Source organism: Sycon ciliatum, chromosome 4 (genome assembly GCF_964019385.1).
Source record: "Sycon ciliatum chromosome 4, ocSycCili1.1, whole genome shotgun sequence".
In the NCBI taxonomy this organism is placed as follows: Eukaryota; Metazoa; Porifera; class Calcarea; order Leucosolenida; family Sycettidae; genus Sycon; species Sycon ciliatum.
Genome location: NC_088646.1, coordinates 36820565 through 36835049, shown reverse-complemented (window position 1 = coordinate 36835049; position 14485 = coordinate 36820565).

The following is a 14485-nucleotide window of genomic DNA, read 5'->3' as shown; positions in this document are numbered from 1 at the left end:
CTTCACCAGGTCCTGCCACTGAGGGCGATCCTGGGCGAGCTGCTGCAGCCTGTTGCAGTCATCTCCATTATCTATATATAAAGGTATAAATTATGTCCATTGTTTCATTAGCAGCTACATACAGCCTTCACCAGTTCCCGCCACTGTCGACGGTCTTGGGCAAGCTGCTGCAGCATGTTCAAGTCATCGCCAGTCTCTAGGGCGGTATTATTTTTCAGCTTTTTGAGATCATTATTGAGCGTTCGCGGGAGCGTTGTTCTTGGGCGTCCCCTAAAGCTGGGGCCGTTACCCCCTAAGAAGTAAGCTCCCATGGCACGTCTGGCTGGGGCTGCCTCTTCCAAACGCAGCACATGACCAAACAGCCTCCATCTAGCATCTCTGATGATTTGGCTCACGGGACGAGATTCTGTGCGTTTATACAGGGAAGTGTTCTTTATTATGAGCGGGTATTTAATGCCTATCACTGTTCGCAGCTGCTGCCTGTGGAACGAGTCCAATTTCCGCTCCTGTGTCCCCGTGAGACTCCACGTGCCACAGTTATAAAGCAGGATTGGTAGAATGAAGCTATTATAGAGGCGCACTCGTAGAGACTCTCTGATGTGTTGCCCTCTCAGCCATATCACCCACATCCGGTGAAGTGCGCTTGTAGCCAACCGTTTTCGTCGGCCTATGTCCTCATCCACTCCAAGCATCGAGCCCAGCTTTATTGTGTGTCGCCACTGTTCCTCTATTCGATCCTTTTGTCTGCTTATCATGGTGTGTTCCGTCTTCCCCTCATTCATCTTCAAGTTCCACTCTGCTAACGAAGAGGATATTGTAGGAAGGCAATCTTTTAGATACTGTTGGTCGGTACTGATGAAGTCCACATCATCTGCATATTCCGACTCTCCGGGCAGAAGCAGCTGGACGTCTCGGTCCTATGCGTACAATTATTCAAAAAAGAAAAAGAAAAAAAAGAAAAAAATATCAGGAAGGAGATATAATACGAACTTAGAAGTTGCGACTTCGGCGGTAATAGTCATGAAGTTGATTGTTCCAACTAAGAACACACGCTTCTTGCCGAACTTGACACTTGACTGACTCACGACTGCCATCCGGAGCACACGAGGAGCACGTCGCACCTTCCACTCCGCAAACCTGCAAGAAAGCACCACTCCCTGCTCAAACCACGGTGTTTCGGGGAATTCACCCCTCATCAGTTGAGCTTGAGTAGGCTGAGGAAGATTGTGCCTGAAAAGCACCACTTATATACTGCTCTCCAGGCCAAACCATCACCAGGGATACAAACTTACAGAGACGCTTTGTTTCCAGCGCGACAAACACCTCGTGAAGCTCCAGGTAGCAGCGTGAGTCAGAGTCGCTCATGGAGTGTGATAAACAGACGTTGAGAGCCAGTATAGCTATTCGCAACGCTGTCACCTCCAACAACTAGTCGCACGTCCGCGTGAGGGACAACAATACGAACTTAGAAGTTGCGACTTCGGCGGTAATAGTATTGAAGTTGATTGTTCCAACTAAGAACACACGCTTCTTGCCGAACTTGACACTTGACTGACTCACGACTGCCATCCGGAGCACACGAGGAGCACGTCGCACCTTCCACTCCGCAAACCTGCAAGAAAGCACCACTCCCTGCTCAATACACGGTGTTTCGGGGAATTCACCCCTCATCAGTTGAGCTTGAGTAGTTCGGCAAGAAGCGTGTGTTCTTAGTTGGAACAATCAACTTCATGACTATTACCGCCGAAGTCGCAACTTCTAAGTTCGTATTTGGATTGGATTGGATTGGATTTTTATTTATAGTGGTGACTATAACAGACGATTGCCTAATAACAATAGACCCACTCGAGGGAAAGATGCAAAAAGATATGAATAATTAATATAATAGACTACCGGTATTGGATAGGTGATCATGTTCGCATTTTGCATAGCTGAAAGTCATAATTACTAGCGTGAAAAAGCAAGGCATTGGGGTAACAGTTTCTTAAAACGGGCGGAGTTATCCACACAGCGAGCTAGAGGGTGCAAATCATTCCACAGCTTAGCACATTGGAAGGAAGCGCCATGACGGGCAAAGGCAGTTCTGAGCATGGGCAACTTAAGAGTGCGTAAATTTTCATAAATTTTCTTAAAAAAATTCCACAATTTAAAAAGATGAGCTTCGAACACACACTATCGCCCTGCATGCATCCTCTCTATAGTCTACACGCTTCCCCGAAAACGTTCTACCCAAGTTGCTTCACGTAATGATCCTGCGGTATTGTTGTCCCTCACGCGGACGTGCGACTAGTTGTTGGAGGTGACAGCGTTGCGAATAGCTATACTGGCTCTCAACGTCTGTTTATCACACTCCATGAGCGACTCTGACTCACGCTGCTACCTGGAGCTTCACGAGGTGTTTGTCGCGCTGGAAACAAAGCGTCTCTGTAAGTTTGTATCCCTGGTGATGGTTTGGCCTGGAGAGCAGTATATAAGTGGTGCTTTTCAGGCACAATCTTCCTCAGCCTACTCAAGCTCAACTGATGAGGGGTGAATTCCCCGAAACACCGTGTATTGAGCAGGGAGTGGTGCTTTCTTGCAGGTTTGCGGAGTGGAAGGTGCGACGTGCTCCTCGTGTGCTCCGGATGGCAGTCGTGAGTCAGTCAAGTGTCAAGTTCGGCAAGAAGCGTGTGTTCTTAGTTGGAACAATCAACTTCATGGCTATTACCGCCGAAGTCGCAACTTCTAAGTTCGTATTGTTGTCCCTCACGCGGACGTGCGACTAGTTGTTGGAGGTGACAGCGTTGCGAATAGCTATACTGGCTCTCAACGTCTGTTTATCACACTCCATGAGCGACTCTGACTCACGCTGCTACCTGGAGCTTCACGAGGTGTTTGTCGCGCTGGAAACAAAGCGTCTCTGTAAGTTTGTATCCCTGGTGATGGTTTGGCCTGGAGAGCAGTATATAAGTGGTGCTTTTCAGGCACAATCTTCCTCAGCCTACTCAAGCTCAACTGATGAGGGGTGAATTCCCCGAAACACCGTGGTTTGAGCAGGGAGTGGTGCTTTCTTGCAGGTTTGCGGAGTGGAAGGTGCGACGTGCTCCTCGTGTGCTCCGGATGGCAGTCGTGAGTCAGTCAAGTGTCAAGTTCGGCAAGAAGCCTGTGTTCTTAGTTGGAACAATCAACTTCATGACTATTACCGCCGAAGTCGCAACTTCTAAGTTCGTATTGTTGTCCCTCACGCGGACGTGCGACTAGTTGTTGGAGGTGACAGCGTTGCGAATAGCTATACTGGCTCTCAATGTCTGTTTATTACACTCCATGAGCGACTCTGACTCACGCTGCTACCTGGAGCTTCACGAGGTGTTTGTCGCGCTGGAAACAAAGCGTCTCTGTAAGTTTGTATCCCTGGTGATGGTTTGGCCTGGAGAGCAGTATATAAGTGGTGCTTTTCAGGCACAATCTTCCTCAGCCTACTCAAGCTTAACTGATGAGGGGTGAATTCCCCGAAACACCGTGGTTTGAGCAGGGAGTGGTGCTTTCTTGCAGGTTTGCGGAGTGGAAGGTGCGACGTGCTCCTCGTGTGCTCCGGATGGCAGTCGTGAGTCAGTCAAGTGTCAAGTTCGGCAAGAAGCGTGTGTTCTTAGTTGGAACAATCAACTTCATGGCTATTACCGCCGAAGTCGCAACTTCTAAGTTCGTATTGTTGTCCCTCACGCGGACGTGCGACTAGTTGTTGGAGGTGACAGCGTTGCGAATAGCTATACTGGCTCTCAACGTCTGTTTATCACACTCCATGAGCGACTCTGACTCACGCTGCTACCTGGAGCTTCACGAGGTGTTTGTCGCGCTGGAAACAAAGCGTCTCTGTAAGTTTGTATCCCTGGTGATGGTTTAGCCTGGAGAGCAGTATATAAGTGGTGCTTTTCAGGCACAATCTTCCTCAGCCTACTCAAGCTCAACTGATGAGGGGTGAATTCCCCGAAACACCGTGGTTTGAGCAGGGAGTGGTGCTTTCTTGCAGGTTTGCGGAGTGTAAGGTGCGACGTGCTCCTCGTGTGCTCCGGATGGCAGTCGTGAGTCAGTCAAGTGTCAAGTTCGGCAAGAAGCGTGTGTTCTTAGTTGGAACAATCAACTTCATGACTATTACCGCCGAAGTCGCAACTTCTAAGTTCGTATTGTTGTCCCTCACGCGGACGTGCGACTAGTTGTTGGAGGTGACAGCGTTGCGAATAGCTATACTGGCTCTCAACGTCTGTTTATCACACTCCATGAGCGACTCTGACTCACGCTGCTACCTGGAGCTTCACGAGGTGTTTGTCGCGCTGGAAACAAAGCGTCTCTGTAAGTTTGTATCCCTGGTGATGGTTTGGCCTGGAGAGCAGTATATAAGTGGTGCTTTTGTTGTGGTTGTTGTTGTTGTTGTTTATTTATTTTACATCGCATGGCAAACGGGCAGTTCTGCCCAATATTATGAAAGCGATGACAACCAGTTAAGAGTCAGAAATGAAGAGAAAATAAATGAAAATAAAAATACGAAAACGGAAGTAGCAATGAGGGGAGGCAGGGTCAAGACGAGCAGAAAAAATGGATCTCAAATTTACAAGTCGGGTCATCGTAGCATGATTCTATCGAGTCTCATCAGCAGGTTACGAAAGCCATTACATTTAACCGAAGTAGAATACGCGTAGCATGCGTTTGAATTCACGGACAGATACTATGGACTTCATACAGTCGGGCAGGCCATTCCAGAGTCGGCAGCTGGCTAGAAGCGGTCGGCATGCGCCAGAAGCACTGTGGGCCAGGGGGAGGGGAAGGTTGCGTCCCACTTGACCTCGAGTGGTCATGCCTGTCGGCGGGCCTTGCAATACAATTCGGGACGACAACAGCTCACTGACGATTCCAGAACGGATTCTAAATGTCAGGAGTCGGAGCTTGCATTCCCCTCGTTCCAGCACTGGGCAGACACCCAGCCTGGTGTACAGGGGAAGAGTGTGGGCCAATGGGTGCTCATCGGCCACGCAACGGATGCAACGTTTATCCAGTTTGGCTACTGTGTTCCGCTGCTCAGCGGACAGTCCTGGGAGAAACGCATTCGACGCATATAGAATATCCGGTATGACAAGGGCAGAGTAATACAGCATCGCCTGCCGCACTGTTAGGCAGTGCCGGATCTGGCGGAGGATCCGCAGCTTCATAGCCGTGCGTCGGACGATAGAGGTGACTTGCGGTGACCAGCGAAGATTTTCGTCCAGAGTGACTCCGAGGTAGCGAGCCGTACTGGTCTGGGCAAGAGGCGTGCCAGTGCAAGTAATGTGGAGGTCGAGGTGTGCCTGCCGTCCAGCTTTGATTGCAAGCACTCGCGTCTTTCCGGTGTTGAGGATAAGCCCTTTGGCATCGAGTAGCCTGGCGACAGCCGACACTGCTGCGGAAAGGGTGATGTTGATGGCGTGAGCGCTAGCGTGGCTCAGGTACAGCATGATGTCGTCCGCGAACATTAGTGTACGCACCGGGTCAGCTACTGATGCGACACATCTCGTGTAGATCGCGAATAATATCGGACCAAGCACGCTTCCCTGGGGGACACCGCACGTGCAAGCTGTTTCCTCTGAGCGTGTACCGTTGGCAGTGACCACACACTGGCGTCGTGCGCTGAGGTAGTCCGCAAACCAGTCCAGTGCCGTAGAGGAGACACCAAGTTCGAAGAGATCCTGGAGCAAGGTCTGATGTTGGACCTTGTCGAAAGCTTTGCTCATATCAATGAGCACCACGCCGGTATGCAGGTGCTGGTCTGCGGCTTCGTAAAATTGATCCACAGCCAACAAGACTGCGTCCTCTGTGGAGTGGTGGGCTCGGTAAGCGAATTGCTCGGCAGGAAGGAGGTCATGTTCGGTTAGGAGCACACAGAGCCTTTTATGCACAATCCTTTCCAGGATCTTTGAAACAACCGGGAGCAAAGATATAGGGCGGTAGTTCTTAGCAGTTTCGGGGTCTCCTGCCTTGAAAATGGGGCGAATATGGGCCAATTTCAGCATCATTGGAACCTTTCCCATGGCCAGTGACGCGTTCATCAAGATAGTCAGTGACGGGGCCAGGACCCGAGCGCAGTGTCGCAACACATAGCAGGGAATTCCGTCGCTACCCGTGGCCTTCCTCTCGTCTACCTTCAGTAGGAGAGCAAGCACTTCTTCGCATGTGGCTGGTTCGAAGCGGTTCAAGCCATCTGCTATACCCGGTCCCTCAGGTTGGGATAGGACATCAGGTCGCTGCGGATCACTGACAACTGAACTGAATTGGGCATTGAGGGCAGACGCAGTGAGCCGAGTAGGAGTTGACGATTTCTTCCGACCGCAGAGGTCGTTGAGGACCTTCCAAGCTTTCCGGGGGTTGGATTGACACGTGTCCAGTAGTTGTGTGTAGTAGGATGATTTCAGCTGACGAGCAAGCTGCTTTGCTGCTTTGCGGGCATCTGAAAATGTATCGTAAAGTTCCGTGCCCGTAGGTTTTCGGAGCCAACGATGGTGGGCATGATTTCGTTCGCGGACTGCATCATGGTAAACGGCCGTTTTCCATGGAGATCTTGTGAGAATCTGATGTCTAGAGCTGGATAAGCGGTGCTCCTGGACAGGAGCATGCCTGTCAAGGAGTGAGGTGACCTTGTCATACCATAGCTGCCACATATCTTCCAAGGATTTCGCCGTGCTGAAATCTTCTAGACGAGAGTTGACCAAGTCCTGGCAGAGCTGCGGAAGATTTATTCCTCTGGTGTTTCGGCTAGATCTGAGTACTGGCACGGTTAGCATTTCGAAGGCAAGGGTAGCCAAGATGGGGAGGTGGTCACTGAGGCTATGCGGGAGAACGCGGCAAGAGCCCACTGCACCGTCCTCAGCCAATAGGAGGTCTATGGTGGTTCTGGACCCACCACGTCCAACACGCGTCGATTCAGTGACGTGGTTCAAAATACAAAAAGTTACCGCAGAAGTGTTGGAGATGCGTCAGCTGGGCGGCTCTGGAAGACGATGTGTCGATATTGAAATCTCCGACCAAAGCAATAGGCGTGCCGCGCGTGGACTGAGTCCACAGCGTCAGTCAGCTTGTCCCAGTACGAGACCTGCGACCCAGGAGGTCGGTAGACTGTGCCGAGGATTAGCTTACCATTGAGGCCGTGAACGAGGAGAAAGAGAAGTTCAAGATCACCACGAGCAAAGTCCTCTAGCCGAGTAACATGAAGTGAGCTCCGTACATAGGCCGCTACTTCACCACCGAAGCCAGGTCTGTCTTGACGGATAAGTTTATAGTTTGGGATGTTGACAAGGCTGTCCGGGGTCTCTGAGGTCAGGAATGTCTCGGCAAGACACATTATGTCTATGTTGTGCTTGTGGATGAATTCCTCGACCTCGTCCTTCTTGTTAAGCAAGTGACAAATGTTGAGGAAACTAATCTGGAGGCCCGCTATCTCAGACTGAGAAGCACTACTAGCACTGGTGATCGGGGGTGGTTGAGATCTAGTACCTAAACTATGATGATGATGCAAAGGATTACGGGATTGAGTGAAAAGACCCGGAAAAAAGGGGGCGGCATTAGGATTAAGGTCAGACATAGGTGAGAATAATGATAAGAAAGTTATAGCGTGGATATACAAGAATAGTTACCTTGCAGGACACTGTGGCCGTTAGCAGCTTTCTCTGCGGCAGCGGATCATCATGTTGACTGCTGCGGTTGTCGGTTGGGGATACTGCTCACGGGTGAGGACGCGGGGATGGAATGTGTGTTTACCTGAGGCCAGGGTAAAACCTTCCTCATCCGGAGACGCATGGGCCCCTTTGCCCCGGGATGCCAGCCGGAACGCTGGTATAACAGGTGTAGTTTGGCTACTGGGAATCCTGGATCCCTGCTTCTGCTCTGGTTGCTGCTGCTGTTCCTGCTGCTGCTGCTTAGGCAGTGGTAGCCGCGGCTGCTGGGGATCGGCCTGCTGTCCTTGGGCTGGTGCATGACGTGCCTCGCTGTGGGGAGTTGCCGCACCAGTAATGCCATGTGCGTCCGCTGTTCCAGCAGTAATGTCCGCGGACGCCACTTGCTGCTGCTGCTGCTGCTGCGTGTCGTCACTGAGACCAATTTCCGGACTGGAAGTTTTCTCCCAGCCACGCTTCTTTCCCTTCGTACTCAGTCAGTACGGGGCAGTCCCTTGCCTCATGACTTGGCTTGTTGCAGTGCCAGCATGTTTTAGCCTGTCCTTTGTGCCATGTACGCAGTTTCAGCTGGCCGACTGCTACACACGAAGGTACGACTGTACGCGGTAGAACGGTGACGTACCTGGTGCCGGTTTCAATTTCGAAGTTCTCAACCCAGAATTTTCCTCGCTGAGGGACCCCTATCACTGAGCCAAATTTCAGGAATGAGGTTGCGACAGCACTATCCGACAGGGAATGGGGGCATCCAAATACATGGACGCTGACAACGTCAGCGCCACTGATAGTTAATTGAACGGGCTTACCAGCAACAGAGATGCCTTGGGAAAGCACACGATCCCGGACCGCCAGGCTCGAGACAGAACAAAATCCACGACGGCCGTGGAGGTCGATCTGCAGGATGTCAGAGACCGCAACTTAGTTCCGCTGCTCATGAGGTTGTCTATATAGAACATGTGCTGACTTGGCCGGTCATCTTCAAGCTTGAAGGCAAATGCAGTAGAGACTGCAGCTCGGTTTTGGCCTCCCGCCTCCATTTTTGAAAAAAAGTCCCCAGTTTTCAGGCACAATCTTCCTCAGCCTACTCAAGCTCAACTGATGAGGGGTGAATTCCCCGAAACACCGTGGTTTGAGCAGGGAGTGGTGCTTTCTTGCAGGTTTGCGGAGTGGAAGGTGCGACGTGCTCCTCGTGTGCTCCGGATGGCAGTCGTGAGTCAGTCAAGTGTCAAGTTCGGCAAGAAGCGTGTGTTCTTAGTTGGAACAATCAACTTCATGACTATTACCGCCGAAGTCGCAACTTCTAAGTTCGTATTGTTGTCCCTCACGCGGACGTGCGACTAGTTGTTGGAGGTGACAGCGTTGCGAATAGCTATACTGGCTCTCAACGTCTGTTTATCACACTCCATGAGCGACTCTGACTCACGCTGCTACCTGGAGCTTCACGAGGTGTTTGTCGCGCTGGAAACAAAGCGTCTCTGTAAGTTTGTATCCCTGGTGATGGTTTGGCCTGGAGAGCAGTATATAAGTGGTGCTTTTCAGGCACAATCTTCCTCAGCCTACTCAAGCTCAACTGATGAGGGGTGAATTCCCCGAAACACCGGGGTTTGAGCAGGGAGTGGTGCTTTCTTGCAGGTTTGCGGAGTGGAAGGTGCGACGTGCTCCTCGTGTGCTCCGGATGGCAGTCGTGAGTCAGTCAAGTGTCAAGTTCGGCAAGAAGCGTGTGTTCTTAGTTGGAACAATCAACTTCATGACTATTACCGCCGAAGTCGCAACTTCTAAGTTCGTATTGTTGTCCCTCACGCGGACGTGCGACTAGTTGTTGGAGGTGACAGCGTTGCGAATAGCTATACTGGCTCTCAACGTCTGTTTATCACACTCCATGAGCGACTCTGACTCACGCTGCTACCTGGAGCTTCACGAGGTGTTTGTCGCGCTGGAAACAAAGCGTCTCTGTAAGTTTGTATCCCTGGTGATGGTTTGGCCTGGAGAGCAGTATATAAGTGGTGCTTTTCAGGCACAATCTTCCTCAGCCTACTCAAGCTCAACTGATGAGGGGTGAATTCCCCGAAACACCGTGTATTGAGCAGGGAGTGGTGCTTTCTTGCAGGTTTGCGGAGTGGAAGGTGCGACGTGCTCCTCGTGTGCTCCGGATGGCAGTCGTGAGTCAGTCAAGTGTCAAGTTCGGCAAGAAGCGTGTGTTCTTAGTTGGAACAATCAACTTCATGGAGATATAATAATATCAATAATAAAGCCATTGCCGAGCCACCGTGCTCACAGCAGAGACTTCTGTGTGTGTTATTGTTGTGAAGTGGACCACAAAGACCACACAGGCACACTGCTTGATAGAAGCAGCACTGACACTAACTTAGGGCGCGTTCGAATTGTCACACTTTGACTTTTCGAGGAGTTTCGTTTTTCTGAAGAGGTTGCTTCAGAAAACGAAACTCCTCGAAACGCCACAACCTCATCCGATGGGAGAGGTGGACTAGTTCCGAAGAGTTTGGAGCTACATGTACCGCGAGATGGTCGATCTGATCGGATGTCGCCGTGACATTGAATTCCACTGAAAAAACTTGAAGTAAAATGATAGAGAATGATGAAACTACAATACTATCAATAGGATTTATACACTTGGAGTGAAAACACGAGGATACAAGTAGTATAAGAAAAGGTTTGCTCCCCACACCGGAGCTCGCGCTATTCCGCCGACTTTACTTGACAGTCAAGTGTCAAGTAAAGTCGGCGGAATAGCGGGAGCTCCGGTGTGGGGAGCAAACCCTTTCTGACAAATCATCGCCGAAGTCGCAACCACTACTTCGTACTGTTGTGCCCAGCGCGGGCTTGCGACTAGTTGGTTTGGAGGTGACAGCGTTGCGAATGACCGAGGGACCTCGACGTCTGTCTCACCGTCCAGGAGCGACACTGACTCACGCTGCTATCTGGTGTTCACGAGGTGTTTGTCGCGCTGGAAACGGAGCGTCTCTGTAAGTTTGTATCCCTGGTGATGTTTGTGCCTGGAGAGCACTATTAATGTATTATAAGTGGTGCTCTTCAGGCACAATCTTCCTCAGCCTACTCAAGCTCAACTGATGAGGGGTGAATTCCCCGAAACACTGTGTATTGAGCAGGGAGTGGTGCCTTCTTGCAGGTTTGCCGAGTCGAAGGCTAGATGGACTTCTCGTGTGCTCTGGATGGCAGTCGTGAGTCAGTCAAGTGTCAAGTAAAGTCGGCGGAATAGCGCGAGCTCCGGTGTGGGGAGCAAACCCTTTCTTACAAATCATCGCCGAAGTCGCAACCACTACTTTGATACATGTACATAGTAAGAAAAATAGCACAAACTTCGAAAAAATAGTTTCAAGCAATCCGCGATATTCATGTTAAAACAAAATGGCGTCACGATTTATTGAAAGTGGTTGGTGGTACAAGTGTTCAAAACCATTTGAACTTCATATTGTTCGTCTTCTTTTTGACATGCTCTCTTTCCATCGTCCTTAGCTTTTGTTTGTTGAGAGCTGTTTTGGCTTTCTCCTATACCTCTGGGGGATGCCAAGTGATGGTTTTGAGAGGCTGGTGATGGCTGTGAGCGAGAGTTTGCCGATCGGCGTCGTCCTCGCTATAGCGATGAAAATACTAGTTACTGCGCACCTGGCAGATATCACAACACGTCGGAGCGTCCAGGAGCAAAGGAATCTTGGGTTTTCACTGGAATCTAGTTCCTTCAGCATCGTGTAGCCCACCGTCGGTGAATGGCGGTCCAGAAAGGTCGAACCTGGTCTTCTGCAGCGTCTCGCAGTCCTGCGAGGCACACTGAATACGCCTGTCATGTATTCTACAAATAAAAATCACGAAGTAGTGGACTTTACAGTGATGAGTCTATCCTGTATGCTGCAAAAGACGCAGGAAATGTGACTGGTGTCTGTACACTCAGTGACTGGACGCCAACACCCCAGTCTTCTCCTGCAGGATCTGTTTGACATTGACATTATGCAGTAGGTCGGCATTGACCTGGTTTGGCAGCTATCGTAATAGTATCTGCCTGGTTGGATGTAGCAGGTTGGTGTTTGCTCGTCGTCCAGTCCGGAAATTTCTTGTAACTCACGGTGGAGTACGCGCAGGGTTTGTGATCATCCCTGTTCACTTCAATATTTTCAAACACAACGTTCCCTTTGTCACTCATCTTATCCTGAGTACTGAATTTGCTGACAATATTGCACCACACTTGTCACAACCTACCGCCACTGCTGGCGGTGGCGACTGGTTCGTCAATGGCGGTGACCAGGCTGACTGACTAGCTTCGAGACAGCGGCCTCGTTGTCAACCCCGCGGCAGCCTAAAGGTTGATTTTATCGATCCAGCCTCAGCGCCATGTTGACGATGCCCTAGTGACTGTGTGTCATGGATTGCCTTGCCATCAGCGGTCATTGCCGTCCACCTTGGTGCAGCCCTCAACAACTGGCTCAGCCCATGGGAGTCTCAAGTGGACAAAGTTGTTGCCAAAGTAGCTCAGAAGATTGGCGCATCGTGGTGTAGGTGAGCACATAACTAGGACTTCCCAGCGCCTATTTGTCCAGGCTGCGATACTATGTGACATGCTGTACTGCACATTCTTTTCAGCACTGCAAGGCCGGCAGCTGGACCGACTGCAGGGGCCGCGCACATGCAGGCCGCCTGTTGCCAGTGCAGCATTCTGGAACGTTCCTTCCTTCTGAGATACGTGGAATAATAACTTTCTTTGCTTCAAAGCAAGTTACTTACCTTTCTGTTGTGCTCCCAGTGTCCTTACAACAATAACCTACAGCAATGTTTTATTTTCCTTTCCATTCCCCAACTAATGAATACTACGATGTCGATTCTATTTCTGAATACTTTAGTGTGTGCCCGCGCACGCACGTGTGTGTGTGTGTGTATACCTCACTCGCCACTCGAAGTTCTGTTCCCCATCACTGGAACACTGCCTGTTCTTTCAGGACCTGTCATCATCTGCGGATGGGCATTCAATGATTGTATTGTGTGTGTGTGTTTCATTCAGAATCAGATCCGCTATCGTTGCTATAAGAGAAAATCTGTGGGTTCACATCCAGTGCATTTGTAGATTTGCGTGCTTTTCTTGCCACGGGCGCATACATGGGACATTGTGTGTGTGTGTGTGTGTGCGCGTCTGTGTATGGGGATATTGTCTGTATCGGCTTTTGGTACTAATGTTCAGGTCTGTGCTTGCATGTGTGAACATGAAATTGTTCGGTTCTGTGCATGCTATTGCTATGTTGTATATTATTGTATGTACTTGTGCATTTCCACGAACAGTGTAGATGAGCGTGGAGAGTGCATTCATCCCTCATCAACCACTTCCCCTTGGGCTTACGAGAGTTTTTTCTGCGTACCTCTCATTTTTGTTTGTTTCTCTCTGATACTGTATTGATGCCGGTACCTGTACCTCGATGTGTTCCTCTATCTGCAGTCACCTTTAACCTTCGGTCAAGTTAACGTTTATTGTGCTCTATTTATCGTGCGAATCAAAATAAACAATAATAACACAAGTCGTGCTAGAGTGACGACATGTGCGTGTAGTAGGGTTGATGCGATGGGACGTTATAATTAGGTGGAACAGAACACACATTGGGTAGATTGATTGGGCATCATTGATTGTGCTCAGTCTAAACAGTGAACATAATAATTATCTCCAGTGACAGACTGTAGCGGCTAGCCTCCAATAGGTAGCTGGCACTAGTCGCTACTGTTTGTTTGACAGGTGCCGCCAGAACCCCTGTTGTGTCATGCTATAAATGCACATGCCCTATTCTGGGGCATACTGAGGTACTTTGATTTTGTTGACTGCATGTAGACAGCATCCAATAGTAGTACTCGTAGACCTTGGCTCTTTGTAGGTCAACCACCATCGCATGGATCGATCTGCCATTGCCCAGGGAGTGAACTCGCTTACTCGACTATCCCGGTTTTAGTTAACCAGCACGAGTGGTGCAATTTGTCCATACCATGTTGCGAGCTCACAGTTGTTTGGGCAGGTTTTGAGCTGCACCACGAAACAAAGCGAAATAACGGCGTGACTGTAGAGCAAGGAAGCGGCGAGACGGCACTTCCAGGACGAGACAGGCAGTAGAGATGTGTTCACAGAACGAGCAACCTCTCAAACCCTGCCGGTACTCCCCAGTTACAAGAAAATGTCGGACTGGACGACGCGCCAATGCAAACCTGCTACATCCACCCAGGCAGATAGCTGCCAAACCAGGCCAATGTCGACCCACTGCATACCGGTATGTCAATGTCAAACAGATCCTGCAGGAGAAGACTGGGATGATATTGGCGTCCAGTGTACGGACACCAGTCACATTTCCTGCGTCTTTTGCAGCATACAGGATAGACTCATCACTGTAAAGTCCACTACTTCGTGATTTTTATTTGTAGAATACATGACAGGCGTATTCAGTGTGCCTTGCAGGACTGCGAGATGCTGCAGAAGACCAGGTTCGACCTTTCTGGACCGCCATTCACCAACTGCGGGCTACACAATGCTGGAGGAACTAGATTCCAGTGAAAACCCAAGATTCCTTTGCTCCTGGACGCTCCGACGTGTTGTGATATCTGCCAGGTGCGCAGTAACTAGTATTTTCATCGCTATAGCGAGGACGACGCCGATCGGCAAACTCTCGCTCACAGCCATCACCAGCCTCTCAAAACCATCACTTGGCATCCCCCAGAGGAATAGGAGAAAGCCAAAACAGCTCTCAACAAACAAAAGCTAAGGACGATGGAAAGAGAGCATGTCAAAAAGAAGACGAACAATATGAAGTTCAAAT